Source organism: Felis catus, chromosome A3 (assembly GCF_018350175.1).
Source record: "Felis catus isolate Fca126 chromosome A3, F.catus_Fca126_mat1.0, whole genome shotgun sequence".
NCBI classification, from domain to species: domain Eukaryota; kingdom Metazoa; phylum Chordata; class Mammalia; order Carnivora; family Felidae; genus Felis; species Felis catus.
Window position 1 is genome coordinate 30,767,710 of NC_058370.1, and position 22,428 is coordinate 30,790,137.

Genomic DNA, 22,428 nt, shown 5'->3' on the forward strand with positions numbered 1-22,428 from the left:
TTGAGGAGCCTCTTGCTAACTAGCAGGACTGGGTAGGGAGGGACAGAAAGGGATCATTCCTTTGATTGACTTTAAGGTACTAAGCAGGGAAGGTAGGGATCATGCTGCACACTCTGGGTGTAGGGAGAAGGGAATTGCAGGGCAGAGGTAAGTGTGTAGGTGCAGGATGAGGAAGGCTTGAGCTCTTCCAGGGAGATGAGGGTGTATTTGGAGAGCTGTCTGGGAAGAGGTGGAGAACTCACGGCTTTGGTGCCCGCTAGTTGTGGATGACACAGGGCAGGATGTTTGAGAGTCCTAGATGAGCAAGTGCTTTGGAGAAACAGCAGAAAATGGGAGAAATGTTGAGATATGGGTAACACCCTCTCATACCAACCTCCCCAGCCCAGGAAACCAAAGCTGTTAGAGTCTGAGCTTAGAAACAGCTTTTCCGAGGCCCTCAGTTTTCCCATGGCATCGTCCACCTTTTTCTTGGGTCTTTGAGAAGTTACTGTAGGGAGCTGGAATGAAAGCAAGGCAAGCCCTGATGGCCCTTGGGTTCTCTGCGATCCAGTGGCAAAAGCTTCTATTTAAGATGCACAACTTAGCATCTGCGTTTATCTCCCCTCCCTTATGAGACCCCTTTAGAGCGAGCGTAAAGAAAAAGGAGAAGCTCATCCCACAACTGAGAAGTTAACTCCTGCGCTGATTAACCTGGACGTCAGCCCCTACGAAAGGTCATGAGGGATTTGAGGAGATCTGGACCTCCTCCTCCCTCATGAAGATACTGCAGGCAGTTGTCACTTTCAGAGTCAGAATGCTGGATGGGAGAGAACGCTGATGGAGAAGGTGTTCCTCATAGGTATCCTGTTTTTGGGGACCAGCAGCCCCCAGTTCCCTCCCACCCCACCAGCCTTTATTCGTTCATTCAACACAAGGTAATGACGGTTGCTTTATTGATGCTTATGATGTTGAATAAAGCAAAGTCCCTGCCATTCTGGGGCTCACGAATTCAAACAGCAGAAAGCGTTCCTAAGAGTTAGGAGGAGGAGAAGTTTTCTCTGGTTTGATATCTGAGTCCGGGAGACTCTCTCCAATTAAATCTTCAAAGAAGATCTAAATCCAGAGGAACTCTTTTCCACTACTCCCCCCCCCCCCCCACCCTCCCTGTATAGCAGTGGAATCTGAAAGGGTGCAAACTCATACACATCATTGGGAGACCCGGTTCAAGCTGTCACTTCCTGGTATCAGTCCCTGTGAAGAACATGGACATCCAGTCTATTCTTCAGCTGCAAACGGATCTCTAGTCCTAGCCTAACTTTTAAGCTTACCAGTGCTTGACTGTACCCCTGGCTACCACTGGACCTATAATCCTGACTGACCCATGACCTCAGCCTTCCTGATCTCCCTAATTGTGCCATTCGCCCCAGATACACACTGTGGTCAACAGGGGCAATGGGTGAAGGGGGGAGGCCTCAAGGCTACCTCTCCTCACCCTCAACCTAGCAGAGCTCGGAGCTCAGGACTGGCACCTCCTGGTGGTCGTGGGTCAGGGAGAATCCGGCAAAAGGATGTTGTCTGCCGGAAGGAGATACTTTGTAATCTGTCCTTCTAGCCCCATCCCTTGAGCCTGCAGGGAACTTGAGGCCAGTTATGATTTTTTTTTAAAAGGTTTATTTATTATTTATTTTGAGAGAAAGAGAGAGAAAATGCATTTGTGGGGGAGGGGCAGAGAGAGAGGGAGAGAGAGAATCCCAAGCAGGCTCCGTGCTTTCTGCATACAGCCCGATGCAGGGCTCAGTCCCTTGAACTAGGAGATCATGACCCGAGCAGAACTCAGGAATCGGACGCTCAACTGACTGAGCCACCCAGGCGCCCTGAGGCCAGTTATGATTTGATTATTTATGCTAATTTTTGCTTAAAATTAGGGGAGTTGGAAGTTAGTGGCTGTATCTCCCGTCACAGTGGAAATGGTAGAGGCTGGAAACGGGAGCCAATAGAACGATACCCCACTCAGAGCCTGGCAAGCAGCCCACGGCTCTGCAGACCCTTGGAGTTGGTGTTTGCTTTGCAGCTGTGTTTGCTTCTGCTCCTAAGAGATATTCTTTCTTTCTTTCTTTCTTTTTAATTTTTATTTATTTATTTTTAAATTTTCCTTAGGAGAGGAAATAAGCTGAGAAGCAGGATACGGTACAAAGTTGGAAGACCCACTGGGGTGGAAAACTTTCCGAGTGGGGCAGAGATTAGTTGTGGTAGGTTAAAAGCTGTTATAAACAACCCCCGAGTGTGCGTGGCTTAGTGCAACGAAACTTTAATTCTCGTTTACTCAACATCCAGTGTGAATGTACCTGGTCGGCAGCTCTCAGGGACAGATCTCTATGAGGCGACTCAGGAATCCAGCCTCCTTCCAATGCGTGGCTCCACTTTTTCCCAGAGCCTGGAAATTCTCCAGGATCCTGGAGACCTTTTCTAAATTGTCAACGACCAGCTGCCCAAAGAACAGAGGGGACTGCGGCAGATTACGCAGACATTTTAGGAGCCACACACAACACTTCTGTCCAAGCCCATGCCCCCACTTAGATGCAAGGGGGAAATGTGGTTCAGCCAACTGCGCAGGGAAAAGGGAATGAATTTGATGACCATCCAGTCTGTCTGTGCTACAGGACAGCAGGAGTCCCAGGAAGACTTGATTTGGGCATTAGTTAGGCAATGCCTCGTGGATGGATTGTGAAAAGGGTAAGTAGATTGGCTGCTCTGAACCCCAGCTGACACTCCATCCAGACCCAGTGGATGCTTTTCATGTGGCGCTTCCTTTCTGACCAATCCTACCATGCACATTTCCAGCACAGCCTGCTACAAAAAGGTGAGAGTTGGGATACCATTTGGGAATGAACTGGTGTTGGTGAGAATTGCAACTCACTCAGCTCTGGGAATGCACTAGGGGAATCAAAGTGAGCAGTGGAGACTCAGCTAGCATTGCTTTAACTTTCACGGAGAGTTGGCGATCCCTTTAGAGTAGAATCCACCCACTGCCAATGGGGGATCTCTCACCTTCCTTTATCAGTGCCGAAAAGTCTACCTTATAATCTGGATCTCCTAACTCCAACAACCAGTGTTTCTCACTACATCACATTTTCTTTGTACCTGCTAGTAGAGGTGACATACAAAGTTACTATCTCATCCAGCCCCTGAGATCAGATTACCCATTGTGTGTAATGCCAGGAGAGGAGAAGACCGTCCATAAGAATCTTCTGTGGTAAACGAAAAGAAAAACGAGAAAGTTCCAGGGATAAAACTTTGCTAACCTGACCAATTCTCTGACCCTCAAACAGAGCAGCAAATGCTAACGAGGGAGATTTCCTAACACAGAATTGAAATAGGCCGGTCAACTGAGAGGAAGTGGCCTGTAATCAACTGGAGAGGCCAGGAAGGGTTGCATGACTCCAATCCCAATTAGGGAGGCTGAGACAGCTCCTGCTGGGATGTCAACCTTCCAGCTCACAAATACGATGGCCCACAGCCATTTTCCATTTCCTTTCTCCTGGGCCAAGATTTGCGGGAGAAAAGACAGTGAAAAAAGGAGGATTTCCCTTGATAATGATTCCCTGGAGGATAGAGGGATGGAGGAAGCAACAAAAATCCCAAGTATCCCAGGAAGACAATTAGGAAGTGAGACTGGCCTTCCCCACTTTAGTGTTCTCCCTGCCTTATCCCTTGGGCTCCTACCAAATTCCCCCTTCTTCTCTCTTCTGTAGGTTAGTCACTGATTCTTTTTTTTTTTTTTTTTTAATTTTTAAAAAATGGTTTTATTTATTTTTGAGGCAGAGAGAGACAGAGCATGAGCAGGGGAGGGACAGAGAGAGAGGGAGACACAGAATCCGAAGCAGGCTCCAGGCTCTGAGCTGTCAGCATAGAGCCTGATGCGGGGCTCGAACTCACAGACTTGAGATCATGACCTATGCTGAAGTTGGATGCCTAACTGACTGAGCCACCCAGGCGTCCCCGTCACTGATTCTTTGATCCCCCATTTCCCCCATGAATGTAAAATGGTGATAATAACTGTCCCACGGGATTAAATATCTGCAAAAATCCCACTCACCTCCTTTGGGTCTCCATTGTCTTTGATTTATTCCTCTCTAGTACTTTGTAATTTCACTGTTTACCTGTGGTATCTGGAGACAGTGGCCTTCTTGGGATTTCCAGTGACTGACATAATTGTCTTTTTGTGCCCAGCAGTTAGTGCAGGCCTGGGCTCTTGAAGTTGCTCAGGGAGTTTGTTCAGTCGGTGGAGGAACATGTGAATCGACAAATGAAGAAACCGGTGAGTGAGTCAAAGCATGAAGGACTGCACACCTCTGAGTGTTGTCGAGGGTTAGACCATATGTCTGTGTCCCTGATTGCCAGCCTTTTGCAAGAGGTAACTAGGGAGGACTCCTACATTCCAGGGAGCCTGGTCTGTCTAGGGCAGGAGCGGGCACCTTCGTTCTAGGAGGAGTGCTTCTGGGAGGCACCAGTAAGAGCTGGACTGCAGTGGTACATGTCCCTGCTCCCAAAAGGGAATCGAAAGGGCCCAGGGTTGGAACGCGTCTGACATGTTCCTGTAGTTTTTGGCTTGGGCTGCCGTCTAGGGCCTTGGGCCTTTGAAGGAAGGTGGTCACTGGACCCCGCAGGGCCCAGCGAGTGCTCTGATCTGGGCAGAAGGCTGCTCTGCGTCTGCACTTACGTAGCAGAGGAACACTGATGACTCATTCAGCTAATATCCATTTGAAATCATCTGGTTCTACCAACTGGCCACCTTGAGAGTGCCAGAGATTATGTGAGTAAAGGTTACGAAGAGATTGGTTTTTTGGTCTCCAGTCTTCCTTTTGAAAATCAGAGGCTAAATGTTGGTGTTTTAGAAGGGCCTCTCTGAATCCCTCCAGAGACCTATTCTTTGGTGGTTTAGTTAGCTTCATAACCTTGCGTAGTGGATTGACTGGTGGCTCCCCAAAAGATGTGTCCACCTCCTAATCCCCGGAACCTGTGAATGTTACGTTCTTTAGAAAAAGAGTCTGTGCAGTGCAACTCAGTTAAGGATCTTGAGATGAGGAGATCGTCCTAGATTATCCAAGTAGACTCTATACCCAATGATAAGTATCTTGGTACGAGTGAGCCAGAGGGAGATGAGACACAGATACACAGAGGAGGAAGCGACGTGAAGACAGAGACAAGAGAACAGAGACCAGGAGCCAAGGGAGGCCAGAGATTGCCAGCTGCCAGCAGAAGCAGGGAGAGGTGAGGAATGGATCCCCCGTGGGAGCCTTTGGTGGGAGCGTGGCCCTGCCGCCATCTTGAATTTTGGACTTCCACTGTCAGAACTGTGAGAGAATAAATTCCTGTTGTCTCAAGCCACTGGTTTGTTTCCTTTGTAACAGCAGCCACAGGAAACGAATACACCTTGGTTGAGATTGGCACCTAGCTGCCAAAGCATTTCCTTTCGAGAGTCACAAATGGTGTCTAGGGCTTTTTTGGGTGTATGCATCAAATCTAAAGGAGAAGGTAAAGGCATACCCAGAACAGACCCGACTTGATTATGAGCAGAAAAGTCCTCTGGAACCTGAAGAAAGAGTCCCTCTGGTATACACTGCGTGTCACAATTCTGTTGGCCAAATATATCTTTTTCTACTAAATTGGCAGGGGCCTCACACAGAGCAGGAAGGAAAGTTTTTCAGTCAAGGCCCGAGGGTTATCGTTACGGGCTGGAGGACAGGGAAATTCCGCGAGCTATTTGAAATATCTGCCACCTGGGTGGTATGTTTACTCTGAGGAAGAAGTTGAACAAAGAAGGTTTATTGTATAAACCGTAGCACTTACGTCTACCAAGAATTGTTAACGGTGACCATCGTTATGTGCAGTCATTGACATTGGGTGTTTATGGATAAGGCAGGATTTTGAGTGTTTTTTTCCCTCTCTGGAGCACCCTCATTGACCTAAATGGAGGGACTTTTCTTTTGTAAAATGGAATGATCTTTTACCAGGGTGCCTTTTGCTTATAATACCTACATGTATCCTTGCTAATAAAGGTGGTCAGTTGGGAAGTAGGTCTTCTAACTGTTTGATCTGCAGGGGCTGTAACAGGTTGTCCAGAGAAGCAGAACCAATAGGTGATAAGTGTATTTGAATATATATATATATATGTATATATATATATATATATATATATATATATATATATATACATATATATATATACATGTATATATGTATATATATATATGTACACATGTATATACATATATATATATATATATATATACATATATTTTTTTTTAAAGGAATTGATTGCCTCAGTTGTGCATTAGGAAGACCAAAATCTGTAGTGCAGGCTATAAATTCAGGTGAGAGATGAATAAAATAGCAGTCCTGAGTCTGAAATCTGTAGGGCAAGCCAGTGGGCTGGAGACTCAGGTAGGGTTTTAATTCTTTTTCTTAATGTTTATTTACTCTTGAAGGAGAGAGATAGAATCTGAATGGGGGAGGGGCAGAGAGAGAGGGAGACACAGAATCCGAAGCAGGCTCCAGGCTCTGAGCTGTCAGCACAGAGCCCGATGCGGGACTTGATCTCACGATCTGTGAGATCATGACGGGAGTGAAGGTGGTTGCCTAACCGACTGAGCCACCCAGGTGCCCCAGGTAGGGTTTTGATGTTATAGTTTTGAGGCAGAATTTCTTCTTCTGTGGGAAACCTCAGTTTGTGCTCTTAAGGCCTTCAGCTGATTGGATGAAGCCCACCCACGTTATTGAGGGTAATCTCCTTTATTTAAAGTCAACTGACTGTAGACGTTTATCACATCTACAAAATACCTTCACGAACATGTTTAGATTGGTGTTTGAAACACAAACAGCAACGCAAACAACAGGGCACCATAGCCTAGCTTTTCTTCTTTTGCATGATTAGAATTGTGGCCCAACACATTTTTTTTTTTTTTTTTAATTTTAGAGAGAGAGCAAGAGTGCACAAGCAGAGGAGAGGGGCAGAGGGAGAGGGAGAGAGAATCCCAAACAGACTCCACACTCAATGTGGAGCCTGATGCGGGGCTCCATCCCATGACCCTGGGATTATGATCTGAGCCAAAAACGAGAGTCAGACACTCAACTTCCTGAGCCACCCAGGCACCCGGCCCAACAGACTTTTATTAGAGAAGTTTCAGGTGTGGATTTTGGGGGATCTTGCTCTACTTTGGGGGCCTGTTTTTGACCGTGGGGTTTACCGTGGTAAGAGAGATCCCGGACAGTTTCATTAACTTCTGTCATCCGGGATTCAGCAGTGAGGTTCAGAGCAATGTGTGTGAAATTGATAATAGCTCAGGTAACCCTGGGTCACATTCTTCAATTCCCAGAAGAATTCTACATTCCTCTATGAATAGTTGCTGGTCTTCTCTGGGTTTAGGGAAATGCTTCCTTGTAGTTATTCATTCAGTTCTGGTCCAAGGTTTAAATTCTACAGTTGTCTGGATACCTGGCCTGTGGTAGGCATGAGCCTTTAGCAGTGACTGGCATTTAAGGATCTTTGGAGTTGTTGGGGAAAGGGTAGGGGGTGGCAGGGAGGAGGAGGGAGGAGTCACTGGCGGTGTGGAGGGGGAGCAGTGGAAGGGTGGGAGGGGCAGAGGCAGGGCTGCATCTAGGGAAGTAACTGGAGGGCAAGGAGGGGGAAGATAAAGGCAGAGGCTTGTTTGCTGTTACTTAAGTTTTCAAATTATTCATTAGCTTTGGCCAAAGAATCTTCCAGTGAAGCAATGTTTAAGTCAGAATTTCCTTTGGGGACCTCTGTACGCTGATGGAAATATCCTCTTCCCTTTGTTTTCTAAAGTTCTCTCACATGAACAATTGTGTGCAAGTCACGTGTTCCCCAGAGTCCCCCAAATGATCCGTGGTGAAGTCAGGCCATTTAGAAAGACAGGTACGAGAATTTGGATTCTAACATCCAAATTAGAGGCAGGGGTTTTGCTGGAGGAGGAAAGGACTTGGATGACCCCATGAGAGCTGGCAGTGGGTGGTAGAGACGTCATGCTTTGGCCCCTTGTGTCTTAGGACCTCCTGTCCTGACAGTTGACTGTCTCTAAACACAGACCTGACAATTTGTGCTCTTTCGGAAAAACCGGAGACAAGACTGTCTAGACAAGGTATTGAGATGGAAGAGGAACCTTATCTAGCTTTATTGGTGACCCACAGCACTTTGAACGGATTCTAGTGCGGTGAGAACTACAAACTCAATGCTCTGTGAGGCTCGCTTGATCTACAGGTCTACAGGGGGCCTCTGCTTGTGCTCTGGCCTGTGATTCTCCTTCCTGTGACCAAGAATTTTAATAGAACAGCATAAAATGGAAGCACAAAAGAGAGCCAAAGAGGTGAAGAGGGATGGCCCAATTCTACCAAGAATGCAAACAAAGGAGACAACACCAAAAAACCTGGGCCCTTGGGGCGCCTGGGTGGTGCAGTCGGTTAAGCGTCCGACTTCAGCCAGGTCGTGATCTCGCGGTCCGTGAGTTCGAGCCCCGCGTCAGGCTCTGGGCTGATGGCTCGGAGCCTGGAGCCTGCTTCCGATTCTGTGTCTCCCTCTCTTTCTGCCCCTCCCCCATTCATGCTCTGTCTCTCTCTGTCCCAAAAATAAATAAACGTTGGAAAAAAAAAATTAAAAAAAAAAAAAAAAAAACCTGGGCCCTGAGCTGCTAATAAGTAGCTAAGGACTCACTGCAAAGAGAGGGGAGTTCAGACCAAAGTGCTGACTCACCACACTGGTGTGGATTTGAAGTCACGAGTTCGTTGTCAGCATATAACGCACCTGGCCAAAGGCTGGGGCTGCAGTGTTTTGTTGGGACCTCCAGGAAAACTGTGGACAGAAGGGAAGACCACCTAGGTGAGAACAAACAGAAACTGCTTATTCAGAGTCTGTCATAGCAAGGGACCATTATTTGCATTTGCCAGGGACTTCAAGGCAGGCAGGGAGCGGGAAAGTGTTACAGCAAACATCGAGAGGAAGGCTTCAGGCACGCCTGCAGTGACTGGAGGTTGTTGGGGACCCTGGAAGGAGCCTGGCTAGAAGAGGGGCATCTTATGTGACTGCTTGGGAAGCATATTTGCCTTTGCCTGGCTGGTCCTGGGTTGGACGTGGGTACATGAAATAAAGAAGCTGGAAGCCACTGAGCAATTTCTGACCATTCTAGGCCGGTTGCTGTGGGCATTTGACTTCCTGGGCTGGTTGCTAGAGACTGTGGGTAAGGGGTCTATTGTCATATATGGTCTGGTCATTGTCCACTGGTATATTCAGTTTCTCAGGAGGCATTGGTGTCTTGCCCCAGAAAGTTCACAGTATGGGTAAGGAAATAAGATGTACACTGAAAGGCAAGACTGTGTGTACCTGGAATCAAGGGGTCCATCTGAGGCCAGGCTGAGGGGTCAAGTTGTGGGCAGGGTGAGGGTCAGGTTGTGCACAGAATGAGGGTTCGGCTGTACTCGGGTGAGGGGTTGGGCTGTGGGCGGGTGGCTGGTCAGAGTAGGCCACCAGGGTTGGCCAATGGCTTCCTTCCAGGGGCAGGTTACTGGTGGTGTAGGCCTGACCCAGGGGTGCTGGCCTTTTCTCTGACCAGTGCTGATTTAAGCTCTTCCTACTTTCTAAACATCTCCTTTGGCATTAAGAGACCTTCCCCGGCTGCACCTGGTACATTGAGGGGAGTACTTTTAGATATACTCTAAGGTTAGGGAGGAATGGTATGGTTTTGATAATAGGGGGCCAGGGCAAAATTACAGCCTGCAGTCTGTCCCTGCTGTGTGGGAAAAGCATCATCACACCTGCACACAAAGATGCTTTGACAGTCACATCCTCTGACAAGCCAGAACTGCCCCTGTGCCATTGTGTTAAGAATCAAGATGCTGTGATGCCACCGATTCCCCAGGTTGGTAGGGGTAAGGAGATGGTGGGAATTACAGGGGCTTTGTTCCTTTCATTGTGCTATTAAATGCATTTAATACCATTCAACCTTCCCCTTGAAAGGTTGGCTCTAGGAGTAACTGTAATTCATCATCTCCCAGTATTGCTAGTCTAGGGTGACTAGATGGGGGCCACAGGATTCTGCCAACACACCTCACTTATTGTCTTGCCACAGCGCCTGAAAGGCCATGTCCTTGCTCCCCTCTTGGGTTGAGCATTGCCTTCTGTTTCTTTATTCACTCATTTGCAAACACTTATTACAAGTGTTACACATCGAACACTTTACTGGGCATGGTGGTAAAATGTTGAGTGAGCTACAGCATTGGCTTCCATGGATACTAGAGTCTATCCTGGGAGACAGGTGATAAGACACAAAAGTGCAATGAGGAACATGCACAGGGCACTGTGACAGGACCACGCAGGGCACCGGGCAATGTAGGTGGAGCGGTGAGGTCAGGCATCTCTGAGGGGATGCCATTTCAACTGGGATTGGATTTTTAGAAATATGAAGTTCGCGAAGAACAGACAAATGCACCTCAGGCAGAAGAAAAGCCTGTAGAAGATTCTCAGGCCAGGGCAATTTGGGCATTTCTGCCACCAAATGTAGGCTGGTGAGCTTAGAGCATAGAGAATGAGGATGGAGTGCGTGAGTTGCATTAGAGAGGAAGTGGGCGCCATAGTTAGAGAGGAAGTGGGCGCCATAGAGAGATGCAGAAAGGTGTCTACGTTTGATTCCAGTGGAATATTTGAATCGGAATATTTTCAAGTAAATTTTTTATGAAAGCATAACGTATGGAGACAGCAATGCACAAATCACAGGTAACTAGCTTGCCGAGTTGTTATAAAGTAAACACACCTGTGTAACCATCACCCAGATGAAGAGACAGTATGTTACCCCCCTCCGGTCCCATGGGAGACTGCCAGTGGGCATCTGGACCTTCTCAACTGCCTAGTCCTTGTGTGGCCTCTCGTTCAGGAGCTCCTGCGGTATTGTCACTGTCCCTTAGGGTCCTCCCCTGGGCTAAGCACGTGGCTCATGATTGCCTCTTTTACTAGACTTGAGGCTGAATGAGGGCAGGAGCATATCTGTTCTGTCCACCCTTGGGTCCCCACTCGGCTTGGGTCATTTGTGGAATGACCCAAAAAAGTGGAAGCCACTCTTTTGACTCTGGGCTCATGAATCCACATGCTTCCTGGTGGCGAGAGTTTTCAAGTGTCCAGCAAATGCCTGCTGGTTTTCATTTTAATTCCATGCAGCAACTTAAATGAGCTAGCAGGTGATGCCCCCCTCAGTGCACCTGCAGCTAGAGTATTAAGGCTGAGACTGAATGGGAGCAAGGGGTTATTGTGGTCCTTCTCCATTTCTTGAAAAGTGAAGTTGAAGTAGACAGGGGCTTATAATTACAGTTTCAAGAATTTTTTTTCAAGTGTGAAGAAGCTGGGTGAGCAGCATCTGGCCAAGAAACAACTCTCCCTTGTGTGGTCACGTCTTGGGTGCTCTTCTTTGCATAGTTTTATTATTTTCTAAAATTAAAGCCTAATTGATACAGTTCAGGTACCATACGATTTACCCATTTAAAGAATACAATCCAGGGGCGCCTGGGTGGCTTAGTGGGTTAAGCGTCTGACTCTTGATTTTAGCTCAAGCCATGATCTCGTGGTTCGTGAGTTCAAGCCCAGTGTCTGTCTCTGTGCTGACAGCACAGAGTCTGCTTGGGATTCTCTCTCTCCCTGTCTCTGCCCCTCTCCTGCTCATTCTCTCTCTCTCTCTCAAAATAAATAAACTTAAAAAAAAAAAAAGGAGAGGATACAGATACTGCTTAGATGTTTGTGAGAAACATGTGAAAATGAGAAGTATATATAAAGATAACTACTTATTGAATGAAAATATGTGTTCTCCAAACAGGTGGGGGTGAAGAACGGAATTAAGAAAGCATGTGTGATCTCGCAGAAGTCAGGGAAGGAGAAAAAAAAATAAGCAAAGAGGAAGCAGGTAAATAGAAAACACAAAATAAAATGGTAGAAATAAGTTCAGTGTAATGGCAACCATCAGAAAAATACATAAATGATGGTCACTTGATAGTCATCTAAGCTATACACACAGAGATTTTCAGATTGAAGCAAAAGCAACAATTACATAAATGAAGTCTAGCTCTGTGCTGTGCTGTTTATGAGAAACACACATAAATCAAGGAGCACTAGATGGTGGGAACGAAAGGGTTAAAATCCAGGCAAATCTTTACAACAACAAAAAAGATGGTGTTTCGGTACTAATAGCAGACAAAACAGGACTTTATGAGGAAAGCAGTAAAAATGACAAGTGGGAAGGGGTGTGTGCGTCTGGACGGTTCAGTCGGTTAAGCATCTGACTTTTGATCTTAACTCAGGTCTTGATCTCAGGGTGGTGAGTTCAAGCCCCGTGTTGGGCTCCATGCTGAGTGGGAAGCCTGCTTGGGATTGTCTCTCTCTCTCTGCCCCTCCCCTGCTCACACGTGCGTGCTCTATCTCAAAATAAATAAACATTAAAAAAATAAAGAATACAATCCAATGGTTTTTACCAGGTTCATAGATGCGTGCACCATCACCAAATTCATTTTTAGAACAATCTCTTTACTCTCCCCACCAAAAAAACCCCCTACTCATAGACAGTCACTCCCCATTCCCCCATACCCACCACCTCCTGTCCTAGGCAATCATTCATCTACTTTTTACCTCTATAGACTTTGCCTAGTCTGAGCATTTCATTAAAACGGAATCATGTGATTGGCTTCTTTCACTTAGCACAGTATTTTATTAAAAAAAAATTTTTTTTTAATGCTTATTTTTGAGACAGAGAGAGACAGAGCATGAACGGGGGAGGGTCAGAGAGAGAGGGAGACACAGAATCCGAAGAAGGCTCCAGGCTCCGAGCTGTCAGCACAGAGCCCGACGTGGGGGTCGAACTCACGGACCGCGAGATGGTGACCTGAGCCAAAGTCGGACGCTTAACCGACTGAGCCACCCAGGTGCCCCTAGCATAGTATTTTAAAGACTCATCTGTATTTTGGTATGTTTCAGTACTTTATTCCTTTTGTGGCTGAACAATTTCATTCCACTTAAACTCGCTGATTTTGAAGTCTTTTCCGATAAGTTCATCATCTCGGTTTCCTCAGGGGCAGTTGCTACTGATTGCCTTTTTTTTCATGTGTGTGGGTCCAACTTTCTTGCTTCTGTGCACCTGTCATAGTTTTTTGTTGTTGAAAGCGCTACATTTAAAATAACACAATGTAGCAGGCCTGGAAATTGATTTCTACCCCCCTCCCCAGTGTTGGTTTTGGTTGCTGTTTGTTGCAGATGTTGTTTGTTTAATGACTTTTCTGAACGAATTCGGTAAAGTCTGTATTCTTTGTCAAGAGTGGCCACTGAAGTCCCTGTGTGGTTAGGTTAGTGGTCGGCTAACTAACGATTGGACAGAGTGTTTTAAATGCCTGGAAACAATGAGTGTTTGCCAAGGGGCTCTGGGTACTTGTTGAACCAGACCACTTACACCCCTTCCTTAAGCCTTCACCTGTGTGGGTAGATCTTAGAGTTACTCAGAGGTGAGAGCTCAGGGCCTTCTCCGGCCTTTCCTGAGCCTGCGCACAGCCTATACATGCACGTGATGTTCCAGATCCCCAGGAATGTGTATGAGAATTTCAAAGCACCTACGGATATCTCATTCCCAGCTCTTCCTTTTAAACCTTTTGGTTAGCCTGATGTTTGCTCCACCCTAGGTAGTGTGAAGTTACCATTTGCGTGTAATTTTCAATGTCCCCCCCAGGGGAAAAAAGCTTTTTACTCTTTTTCACTGGGAAAGTGGGGAGTCAGGTCAATTACAGATAACCTTGTAAGTGGGATCTTCCAAGAGTTAACCAGACAGGTTAAAAAATGATCCTTCTTTAGGGCTGTGGCTTTGAAAGGGCTTCAACCCTCTTCGGTTCCCTCTGGCAGAGTGACAGGCTGCGACTTTTCACTGCAGGTGGGGGGGGGGGGAGTGTGTCTCTTATTTTTTAAGACTACTTTGGAGCTGGAGAGTGGGACAAGGGATGAGGGCAAGTTGCAATGCCACAAAGCTCACTGTTGGGTTTTTTTTTTTTTTTAATGTTTATTTATTTTTGAGAGCGAGAGAGAGGCAGAAACAGGGGGACGGAGGATCTGAAGCGGCTGGCGCTGATAGCAGGGAGCCGGACGCAGGGCTCCAACTCACGAACCTGTGAGATCATGACCTGAGCAAAGTCCGATGCCTAACCGACCGAGCCACCCTGGCACCCCGGCTCACTGTGGTTAATGAGATTCAGCTAGATTTAATAAATGCTCTGTTAGTAATAAACTCAGGTTAATTGGCAGAGTTCTGAGAAAGTTGGTTCTGATGATTTTTTATTTTATAGAGGAGAGAATTTTCCGAGATCCTCACTCTGCCATTTTTGCTGGTGTCACCTCCCTGTGATCTTGTGAACCATGTTCATCTAGGCATTTTTAGATTTTATTCTTCTGTGTTTCTCTAGCAAGTGTACTTTACATATAGATTTCCTCTCACGTCACATTAGGGATTCTGTAATATCTAGTTGTCTCCTTCTTCGAATGTTAAGAATGAACTGTTGGCTCAGGAGCTGTCAGCCTGTTCTCTCTGTTACAAAGTTTCCCCACAAACTTCGCTTCAAGATTTGTGTCCTGGTATGTTGCCTAGATTCCTTATTTCTTCTGGGGATGTGAAACTGTTCTTTTCTAAATCTGTCATTCCTTCTGCATTTATTAGCTGTGATTCCTCTATGAAGAAGAACTTTCATCAATTATTTGGTTATTCTGAAATACAGTTTACAAGAAAACAATGTTTAAGTATGTTCCTTCTATCCCGAGTTTCTCGAGGGTTTTTATGAAAACAGTGTGGAGGTTCCTCAAAAAATTAAAAATAGACCTACCCTATGACCCAGCAGTAGCACTGCTAGGAATTTACCCAAGAGATACAGGCGTGCTGATGCATAGGGGCACTTGTACCCCAATGTTTATAGCAGCACTCTCAACAATAGCTAAATTATGGAAAGAGCCTAAATGTCCATCAACTGATGAATGGATAAAGAAATTGTAGTTTATATACACAATGGAGTACTACGTGGCAATGAGAAAGAATGAAATCTGGCCTTTTGTAGCAACGTGGATGGAACTGGAGAGTGTTATGCTAAGTGAAATAAGCCATACAGAGAAGGACAGATTCCATATGTTTTCACTCCTGTGTCGATCCTGAGAAACTTAACAGAAGACCATGGGGGAGGGGAAGGAAAAAAAATGGTTAGAGAGGGAGGGAGCCAAAACATAAGAGACTCCTAAAAAACTGAGAACAAACTGAGGATTGATGGGGGGGTGGGAGACAGGGGAGGGTGGGGGATGGGCACTGAGGAGGGCACCTGTTGGGATGAGCACTGGGTGTTGCATGGAAACCAATTTGACAATAAATTTCATAATAAAAAAAATTAAAAAATAAAAAAAACAATGATAGAAACTTGATTCTTGTGCTTTCATTTCTTTATTGTGACAGTATTTATAGATAACGTAAAAAATTTTTTGAACATAACACAAAACTTACCATCTTAACCATTTTAAGTGTATAGTTCAGGAGTGTTAAGTTTGTTCTCTGTTGTGAAACAGAGATCCAGAACTTTCTTTTATCTTGCGAATCTGAAATTCTATACCCATTAAGTAATAACTACTCATCCCCCCTTCCTGCCAAGCCCTGGTAAGCACCATTCTACTTTGTCTCTATGAATTGACTAGTTAACACACCTCATATGAGAGGAACCGTCTGTTATTTGTGTTTTTATGACTGTCACATTTCACTTAACACAATGGCCTTGATCATTTCGCTTAATACAATAGCTTCGAGGTTCACCCATGTTACAGCATGTGACAGGATTTCCTTCTTTTCACAAAAAAATTTTTTATTAACGTTTATTTATGTTTGAGAGACGGAGACAGAAAGCGAGTAGAGGAGGGGCAGAGAGAGAGGGAGTCACGGAATCCGAAGCAGGCTCCAGGCTCGGAGCTGTCAGCACAGAGCCCGACACGGGGCTCAAACTCACCAACCGTGAGATTATGACCTGAGCGGAAGTCAGATGCTTAACTGAGTGAGCCACTCACGCTCCCCAGGATTTCCGTTTTTAAGGCTGAAGAATTTTCCGCTGTATGTGTACACCACGTTTTGTTTATCCACTCATCTGTTGATGGATCATTGGGTTGCTTCTGTCTCTTAGCTATAATGAATAGTTCTGCTATAAACATAGGTATTTGGTATTTGCACAAATATCTCTAAGATTCTGCTTTCAGTTCTTTTGGATTTACTCCCAGAAGCAGGATTGCTGGATCATATGGGAGTTCTATTTTTAATGTTTTGAGAGTCCCCCCCCATACCATTTTCCACAGTGGTCACACCATCTTGCAATTCAACCAATGGTGTGCAAGGGTTCCAATCTTTCCACATTCTCTCCAACACTTGTTATTTTCTTTTCTTCTTTTAAATAGTAGCCACCTTAATGGGTATAATATATCATTGTGGTTTTGATTTATATTTCTCTGATGGTTAGTGATGTTGATCATTTTTTCATATGCTTATTGGCCATACAGGGTTTTAACTTAATTCTGAGTTTATATCTGTTATCTCTTTTATCATGTGCTAAAAATCAGTTTGATTCCTTATAACTTTACTATAATAACTTATTTGTTTTATCTTAATATGTGTTTGTATGTGTGTGTACATATATATGTACGTATCTTTCAGAATAAAAATACTGACTATGGAAGGCAGGATAATACACCCCCCACTCCCCAAACGTGTCTGTGTCTCAATCCCTAGAAACTGAATTTGTTATGTTTCATGGCAAGGGGAAGTTTAGGTTGCAGATAGAATTAAGTGTACTAGGTGCTCCTGGGTGGCTCAGTCGGCTGAGTGTCTGACTTCAGCTCAGGTCATGCTTTCATGGTTTGTGAGTTCGAGCCCCGCGTTGGACTAGCTACTGTTGGTGCCGAGGCTACTTTGTCCCCCCCTCTCTCTGCCCCTCCCCTGGCCACACTTTCTCTCAAAAATGAATAAACATTTATACAAAAAAAAAAAGAATTAAGTTTATTAATCAAGTGACCTTAAAACAAGGAGAGTATCCTGGGTTATCCAGGTGGGCCCAAGGTAATCATAAGAGTTCTTAAATGGTGAGGAGGGAGGCAGAAGCGTCCAACCTAGAGAGAGAGCTCAGGAGAAAGATTAGACTGGCCATTGTCAGCATTGAAGGTGGAAATGAGCCATGAGTCAAGGAATGTGGGAAGCATCTAGAAGCTGGAAACTGCAAGAGAACAGGTTTCTCCCAGGACCTCCAGAAGGGAATACAGCCCTGCTAACACATTTATTTTAAGCCGGTGAGACCCATTTCAGGCTCCTGACCTCTGGAACTGTAAGATAATTGCATTGTTTTAGGCCATGGTAGTTTATCATAGCAGCAGTAGGAAGTGAACACGGATTTTGGTGCCTGGACACAAGGAACTATTGAAATAAATGCCTACAAGTGTGGAAGTGGCTTTGCAATTGGGCAATGGCTGGAAGCTGGGAGAATTTTTGGAGCGTGATAGAAAAAAAAAAAACCTAGATTGAACCAAATAGATTGTTAATAGACATATGGATGTGAATGGCTGTGTTAGTGCTGACTTGGAAGGGAGTGAGAAGCAGGGTAAACTGTCTCAGAGGGCTCCGGGGTCATCGGGAGCAGACCATCGACAGAAACACGGTTATTAAAAGAGCTGTCGGTAAGGCTCGGGTGGAGATGAGAAACACGTTCTTGGGAGCTGGTGAAAAGGGAATCGGCTGGAAGTGTACTGAATTGTGCCCCACAGTTCTGTGGAAAGCAAAACTTGCAAATGATGAGTTTGGATATTCAGCTGAGATTTCTCAGCAGGGTGGTCAACATGGGGCTTGGTTTCTTCTTGCTTCTTATCGTGAAATGTAAGAGGAAAGAGATAGGTTAAGCAAAAAGGAACCAGAGCTTGGTAATTTGGGGAAATCTCAGCTTATTCAGAACACTAAAGAAGTTAAAATGAGGAGATGCGCTGTCAGGAAGCACGCTCTGGAAAGAAATGGAAGGGTGTGGATGAACAACCTTCTGTTAGTGCCTTGGAGGGATCAGTGTTCAGAGTATCCAGTCACACGGAGGAGCCTTGAAGGTGTGTGACTCATGGACCCCTCAGCTGCCTCGGCAGAAGCCGGGAACAGAGATGGGATTGTCCAGGAGATTTCTGTAGGGGAAGCCTCTTGTCTAATGGAGCAAATCCCTGAGACAGACATAGCAGATCCACAAAGCTCTTGCAAATTTATGCCAGCAGAAACACCGCCGGCTTAGACGGAAAGGTACAGAGAAAGTACAATGTGAAAGAAGGCAGCTGGGCCCCCCCAATTCTACAGGCAAGAAACAAGCTGATAAAACTACTGGGCTGCAAACATGTGCTATTTTTGGTAAAAGAAATAAAAGCTGCTTCCTAGGGTGGGGCCATGAGCCAGAAAGGGTTAATCCCAGACCATGGAACAAATTTTCGGGCTGGATTTTGAAATAGCTTGGGACACGTGTCTTCCCTTCCATTTTCTTCTCTTTTGAATCAAATGTCTATCATTGTTATCTTATGCCTGTCCCTCTGTGACACTTTAGGAGCAGATAACTTGTTTCTTGACTTTCACAGGCTCACAGATGGAGAGGAATTGTGTCTCACGATTCTCAGGAATTGTGTCCAGACGTACAGGTATGAAATGAGAAATTTGCATTGGGTTCAACGGCTAAATCTGTGGTCATTTGTCACAGCAGCAATAGGAAACAGACAGTCCAAGTTTATTGCCGACAATGAAACTGCTGCATACACTTTAAGATTTCTTGCTCATTTTGCTTTTTAGAATATAGCTCCCTATATGGCCTTATAGGGATGAGTGGTCAAAACACTGTGTTTCTGAGTTACTTGAAATATTTCTTTTCTGTATGATTATTCTACCAACCTTATATACAGTAAGTTAATTTGGTTAAGCTTCTTCTTTACCTTCAGAGATGCTTTTTTTTTCTTTTTGAATAAACTTATTATGTAAAAATGTTTTTATGTTCATGTATTTTGTTAATTTATTTTTGAAAGAGAGAGAGAGAGAGAGAGACAGAGTACAAGTGGGGGAAGGGCAGAGAGAGGGAGACACAGAATCTGAAGCAGACTCCAGCTCCGAGCTGTTAGCACAGAGCCCAATGCGGGGCTTGAACTCACCAACCGTGAGATCATGACCTGAGCCAAAGTCAGATGCTTAACTGACTGAGCCACCCAGGTGCCCCTGAATTAACTTATTATTTTTTTTAATGTTTATATTTATTTTTGAGACAGAGAGAGACAGAGCATGAACAGGGGAAGGGCAGAGAGAGAGACACAGAATCCGAAGCAGGCTCCAGGCTCTGAGCTGTCAGCACAGAGCCTGACGCGGGGCTCGAACTCACGAACCGTGAGATCATGACCTGAGCCGAAGTCGGATGCTCAACCAACTGAGTTACCCAGGCGCCCCCTGAATTAACTTATTTTTAAAAATTATATGAAACATTTATATGATTCCAAAATTCCATTCCATCTCCCAAGTTCTCTCTTTCCCCTTCTCGTTAACCATTTTAAAAATTAGTTTTTGCTTCCCTCCTGTTATGGATGGGATGTTTGATTACTCTAGAATTCGTATGTTAACATGAATGCAATGTGATGGTATTTGGAGATGGGTCTTTGGGAGGTAATTAGGTCATGGGGTAGAGATCTGATGATGAGATTAGTGTCCTTAAAACAAGAGGTGTGAAGGATCTTGCTTCTTCCTTCTCCCTTCCATGTGAGGACATAGCCAGAAGGCAGTTGTTTACAAGCCAGGAAGTGGACTCTCACCAGACTCTGGCTCTGGTGATTTTGGACTTTCCAGCCTCCAGAACTGAGGAATACATGATTGCTGCTTAAGTCACTCAGTGGATGGTGTTTTTGTTACGAGAGCCTGAACTAAGACACTTTCTTTTTGGATAAACACACAGACACACACACACACACACACACACACACACACACACACACACACCATAGCACTTTCTTTCCTTTCTTTGCACATGTAGCAAACTATGCACATTATCTTGTACCTTGCTTCTTCTTCTTCTTTTTTTTAACATAAAATATTTTGGAGATCACTTTTTAACTGTTTATGCAGATCTTCCCTGTTGCTTTTTACAGTGACATAGTAGCCCATTGTACAGATGAACTGTAATTAGCTTAACCACGTCCCTATCGCTGGAAATTTAGATCGTTTCCAGCCTCTCACGGTTACAAATAATGCTGCTATGACTAAGTTGAGTCCTACATCTTGGTATATTTTTGCTGGTGCAGCACTGGGATAGATTCTTAGAAGTGAGCTAGCTGCATCAAAAAGTGAATACATGTGTGCATTTTCCTGGGTATTGTCAGTCAGAGAGCTTTTAAAAAAATAGATAGTTTCTACTCCTGAAATCATTACTGCACGATATGCTAACTAACTGGGATGTAAATTAAAACGAAATTAAAAAATAGGTAGGTATCAGAGATTATCTGAGTGTTGCCGAAGCCCAGACTGTGACCTTAGAAACGGTTGGGTGAAGAAAGAGTATGGGAGAGGAAGTGTCACCGTTAAGAGGAGGGTTTTGAGTGGGGGTCTACAGGTGGATTGTAAAACCACCATTACTGGAAATGAGAGGAACACTGCCGTTCGGTGCCATGATTGCTAGCGAACGAGAGGAGTGACGAGGAGTGTGATGGACAGCAACTGTGAGGAGTAGGGAAGGGGGACAATGCCATAGGACCCGGAGTCTCAAGGGATCTGGAGTTTCAACTAGTTAGTGGGACATCAGGACTCGGAAGCAAGGGGAACTGCCTTCTTGGCTTGGGCTACGGTAACAGATTACCCTCCACTGGGTGGCTTAGACAATGAACACTTATCTATCACAGGGCTGGAGGCTGAAATGCCGAAGATCAAGGTGCTAATAGATCTGGTGTCTGCTGAGAGACCCCTTCCTGGTTTGTGGATGTTTCTTGTTGCATCTTCCCTTTAGAGAGCAGAGAGACAGGGGAAGGAAGCTCTCTCTGGTCTGTCCTTAGAAGGGCACTAATCCCACTCATGAAGACTCTTCCCTCGTGACCTAATCACTACCTCCTAATACCTTTCCACTGGGAACTAGGATTCTAACCTGGGAATTTGGGGGGTGGGCCACACATTCAGTCCAGAGCAATTACCCACGCCTGGGATGCTGGGGATGTGAGAGATGAAGCAGGTAACCACTAGAGAGGGCCTCAGGAAAAGCGTGTTCTGGGGGGCTGCTAGATTTTGTGAAGCAGCAGGGGTGCAGAATGCCCTGAGAGGAGTTTCATAAGGCAGGAGTGTTTCTCGTGGAGTGGGAAGGGCACACTGGATGTGTGTGGGAGGCAGGGGAGGGCGGGTGTTTGCCTTACCGAAAAGAGGTCTCTGGAGGGTGTTGAGCTGGAGATTTGGGAGCCGGTAGAAGACTGGTGGTGACCGATGTGAGTAAGAGTGTGTGCTGTAGAGACATAGTTGGTTGCGTACCCAACATCCATCCCTCACGGAACCTCCCCTCTATCCCTCCTTCCTAACAGAGCCTTGTGGTGGCTGAGCTATCTTCAAGCCTTGTGCTCGCCCCTTCCCTAGTCTTAGGAAGTAGGTCCTAGCTGGTTAAATCCTGGAGATCCTGTTTTATTTTATTTTATTTTATTTTATTTTATTTTTTAATTTATTTTTAACTTGTTTTATTTTTTATTTTTTTAAATGTACATCCAAATTAGTTAGCATATAGTGCCACAATGATTTCAGGAGTAGATTCCTTTGTGTACCTTACCCATGTAGCCCATCCCCCCTCCCACAACCCCTCCTGTAACCTTCAGTTTGTTCTCCAGATTTATGAGTCTCTTCTGTTTTGTCCCCCTCCCTGTTTTTATATTATTTTTGCTTCCCTTCCCTTATGTTCATCTGTTCTGTGCTTTAAAGTCCTCATATGAGTGAAGTCATATGATTTTTGTCTTTCTCTGACTAATTTCGCTTAGCATAACACCCTCCAGTTCCATCCACGTAGCTGCAAATGGCAAGATTTCATTCTTTTTGATTGCTGAGTAATACTCCTTTATATATATATATACCACATCTTCTTTATCCATTCATCCATCGATGGACATTTGGTCTCTTTCCATACTTTGGCTATTGTTGATAGTGCTGCTATAAACTTGGGGGTGCATGTGGCCCTTCGAAACAGCACACCTGTATCCCTTGGGTAAATGCCTAGTAGTGCAATTGCTGGGTCATAGGGTAGTTTTATTTTTAGTTTTGTTGAGGAACCTCCATACTTTTTTCCAAAGAGGCTGCACGAGCTAGCATTCCCAGATCCTGCTTTATTTTTAAATTACTTTTATTT

The 22,428-nt window shown here is 45.1% G+C and overlaps 1 long non-coding RNA gene across 4 annotated transcripts in view; it reads left to right on the forward strand.

The window, feature by feature from the left end:
* Window positions 1–8,731: 8,731 nt before the first annotated feature.
* Window positions 8,732–22,428, forward strand: part of LOC109498065 — a 79,156-nt gene continuing 65,459 nt past the window's right edge. Inside the window, exons 1-3 of one of the 4 annotated variants that reach the window (XR_006595334.1) lie at window positions 8,732–8,872; window positions 11,850–11,936; window positions 18,668–18,727. This is a non-coding gene — a long non-coding RNA (uncharacterized LOC109498065). The remainder of the gene's footprint in view (window positions 8,873–11,849; window positions 11,937–18,667; window positions 18,728–22,428) is intronic. The other 3 variants (XR_006595331.1, XR_002154642.2, XR_006595333.1) reach the window with 3 other exon arrangements.